This window comes from Emydura macquarii, unplaced genomic scaffold (assembly GCF_026122565.2).
Source record: "Emydura macquarii macquarii isolate MOO-44397 ecotype Brisbane River unplaced genomic scaffold, CSIRO-AGI_Emac_v2 contig_1477, whole genome shotgun sequence".
Classification (NCBI taxonomy): Eukaryota; Metazoa; Chordata; order Testudines; family Chelidae; genus Emydura; species Emydura macquarii.
Genome location: NW_027131614.1, coordinates 5,689,659 through 5,693,997, shown reverse-complemented (window position 1 = coordinate 5,693,997; position 4,339 = coordinate 5,689,659).

The window sequence follows — 4,339 nt, the reverse complement described above, 5'->3', positions numbered from 1 at the left end:
CAGCTTTGTCTTTGGTGCAAACTACTGAACTATATTTATGGAAATCCTATGAACACTTTCCATTTTCCTCCAATTTGTGTTATGTCCACACAGCATGGTAAAGCATGCCAGAGGGGTGCAATTTTTAAAGCGCTCTAACATGTTGTGTTGTCATTGCCCCATATAGACCCTGTTGATACACTCTAAAGGGTACCTAATTTGCATTAACTTAGTCCTTTTTTGAAACAGATGTCAACGTTATGTTAACATGAATAAGCTATCTTGTGAAGTATGCCAGCAGAGTCTACACAGAGCAATTGGAGCACAAATCAGACCCCTCTGGCATGCTTTACCGTGCCATGTAGACAAACCCTTAGTCACCAATGGTGCTTTCAGATTAAAACTTTATTGTACCCATTTTCATCAATGAAAGTAAATCCCTATCCCTTTTCCTTTTAAGGGTGTACATTAAATGTAGTTGTCACAGTTTCCGGACAACTGCAGCTGTACTTCTTTTTTTATTTCTCCACCAAGATGACTCACTTAAAGGTTTCCAACTCCCAGCTGTCACCTCTCTTGGACAGAGACTCATGTCTCTCTCCCACCTAACAGGGTTTTTTTTAAGACTGCACAGTTCCCTGCCCTGTATTGTGATACTCCCAGCAAACCAGACTGCCTAAAACAGGCCTGCATCTGCGCTTTGCCATCTCTCTGAAGGTTATGTCTAATCTAATTGCCAGCAGTTACAATTTATCACACAGCTCTTTCTAAACAAGCACATGTATTCTTGAGGTGAAGTGATTAAAAAGAAAATATAATAAAAAACAATAGAAGAACCTACACACATGCAAAAAGCTTAGCAGAGGTCACCCCCAAATCCAGTCTTGGTCTCTGGTAGATGTTAGTCCTTCAAAACCCATAACTGGGCTTTCCCCATGGTTACAAGTTATAACTGTCCCAAATCCAGAACCAGAACGCAGGCTGGGCAGTTCAGCTGTTTCTTTATACAGCTTGGGCCTTTGGTCTCCAATCTCCAGCAACAGGTAATCAGCAGACAAGACCCTTTCCTCAGAGTATAGCTTCAAAAGGCAGAATTTCTGCATAACCAGAGGTGGGGAACTCACATTAACTTCTCCCTAGGCATTCCGCAGGAAATCCCCTTCAGGCTTATTGTTCCCAAAGTCCATTCTTGTCTGGCATATTTTCAATATAGACCTTTGAATGCCTACACCTCACATCACATCTCCCCCCCTAGAAAGGTTACATGCAATCCTGGCCCACAATAATAATAAACTTTGTATTTAAATATCTTTGGGGTCCATTGTATTTAACTTAATTCAAAATTTCTCCCGAGGATATTTCAGGAAATAGATATCACAGTCAATTTCCATAGGGACATGTGTCCACACCACAGGAACCCACCACAACTGGCAACCCTATTTGAGAGGAACCCAGATACTGAATGGGAATGAAGACTGAACTATCTTTCATCCAGAGAGCCACCAGAAAAGCACTGATGGACAGTTTTGAGAAGTTAACACTTTTGTTGCCTATGCTGTATATCTGCAGTCTATAGATGTCCATAAATATGAGGGCTTCTGTTTCCAGTGTTATTACTTTGGTATCTTGCCAAACATTAATTTTACTAAGAAAAAAGAGGACACTCTTCATCTAAGATGTAGGCAAAAACATCTGGCTGAGCTCTCTCCCAGCCTCTTCTCTGCTTTCCTATGCTTTTTTAAAAAAAATCTGTTTCTGGAACAGCTTAAGCTGGAGAAAGGGGTTTCATAATACAAGGGTAATATGTCTATAATTAAGCTTGCAAAAAAGATTCCCATCTAAAGGATCACTTTTTTTGGTTGCTTTCAACTTCTTAGACCTTACTTTTCATGGTGAAATTTGGCATATTTGTTCTCAGTCTGGAAGTAAATTTGTTTGTAAAGTTTGAATAAACAATCAAAGGCTGTGGGAAGAGAATACGTGTCTTGTTACTTTTAAATGTAACTTGTGAACAGCTCTAGTGATTGAGCAATAGCAATTTGACAGGAATGTGGTCCATAAGTCACAGATATCTCTTTATTGTTCTGCTGAAAACTGGGTGTGATCTATCACTGCTAGTAAATATATTTCCCGAAGGAACACTTTTTTTTTTTTTTTAATCAACTGTTGGTCGGTCAGTGTTCATTGGTCTGCACGTGCATGCAAATGTTAAGAAGGTTTATAGAGTCCTATGCCTTCCCTAGGACACTTGAAGCTGCATAGGAAAAGGAGGCGCAGAAGGACCCCTGCTTGCATCCACACAATGAGAGGATGAGGATAGGAAAGAAAGTAGGATATGTGAAGGTGCATCTGTATGGACCATAATTTGCTGGACATAGAAGTCTGCTCCTGACTAGCAAATGCGTGAACATGGAAAGCAAACAAACAACTTGTTTAAATGCAAAAAACATCAGACAGCTCCTTTCAGTCCTAAAGAATTTTAAAGAGTTAGAATCTAACCCTTTGTTCCCTTGCTAAATTTATCTGAAAAGAAGAGGGCAGTGTGCTTCTGACTGCCCTTTTCAATGGTGATATGGAGCAGGATTTACATTGGGTTTGGAACTAAGGTGATACCCTCTGAACAGCATTGTGGAAACTAAATAAAACGAGCTATTTAGAAATAGTTAAATCATTTCAGAAAACCAGATTTCTCAATATGACATGCAAGTGACATGGTAACGTGTTTGAGTGCCATCATTTTGAACGTATGTTGTTTATTGTGTATTGGTCTGAGTGCTATGGTGATAGGTGTGATATTAAATAATCAGTTACTCAGTCTCTGTAGTGTATGCTAACAATCTGCCGTTAAATATCTCCGCTATATACTATTGCCACTAGGTGTTGCCTGGATCCCTAGATGTGGTAACAGTGTAAATAAGGCAGCTATAAAATAAACACAGTGCTGTACTTAAAATTGCTACTACTCAGCATGATAATAGCCTTTTCTGTGACTGGATAGGATGTATCTGAGTGGAAAATAAACATACAGATGTGACTTATTTTGCTCAGCACAAGTAGCAAATGACCTGTTTGATAAAATTAGTCATATACCATTTTATAAGGCACAATGTAAAAGGCAATGTCATGCTGATGATTTGAAAGCAGGATACCTGTGATAACACTTGGTGTGTTATTTTTGGTAGGGATTCAAGCCAAATGGATGAGCCAGAAACAGCACTTCTGAACTCTGCTACAGCTACATACTTGTTGTGTAATCCTGAAGGTCTTATAAGGTCTGATTTTCACATGCACTGAGCACTCATAGCCCTTACTGAAGTCAGTGAATGCTCCAGGTACTCAGCACCTCTGAAAACCTGGCCCCAAAACATGAGGTTTACTATACATAAACCTTTAAATCTAAGTGCCAGCCAGGGTCTAGTTTCTTTTCAAAATATTTTAAACAACAACAAAAAATGTTTGGGTTGACAGGCTCTTACAAACAGTCCAATGTACCTGAGCTATTTAAATACATTGTTTTGCAAAACTTATTAGATCTGAAATGAAAAAGGATTCATTCAGGAAACTTGTTCTCTGCTTTCCATATATAAATCTTAAGTGGTAAGGATAAATGCAGATTGATCACAACAGCAACAGTGTGCCTAAATGTGATTTCCAGGTAGTATACCAAACATTCTGAATAGGTGTCTTTGGCAAAAGGAGTGTCCATATTACTGAAAATGTTCTGTGCTTAGACCGATGACTTGAGTTTATATTAGAGAGAGTCATGTTTTACAGCAACTGGATAAAGGTAGCCATCCAGATCTAATTGAAACAGGTGGATTTTATATATGTAATGAATCCATAACACTGTCATGCTTTTTTGTTGCCTTAAAGATTTTATTAGTTTTATTGTTTTGTGTAAACCTGTAACTTTGGTAAGCAAATGTATTTGCAGATACAATATAATAGTTGTGGAGTTAAATGTTTGAGATGCAAATTACATAATGCTATTCAGTAATTCTTTGACTGCAATTGATTACATTTCTTTAATCTGGCATCACTGGGTTATTCTAAGGTAAACATGTCTGCAGAAGAAATTAACCATTACATCATGAGCTGCAAAACATGTCCAGGGAAATACAACAGAATTGTGTTTCCTAAAGAACGTTATTACTAAAAGAATTTTCAATAGATTGGGAGTATGAAATGCCTGAGCTATGCCTTGCTTACAAAACTCCCATGAAGACTTGCATAATTTACATAATGACTCTGAACTCAGTCTCTGTGAAGCTCTATCCATCATTACTGATCTCTGACCAACAAAGGAAATATGCTTGATAGAAGTCCAGTTTATATGACACGTTACCTAGTACCAGAAGAT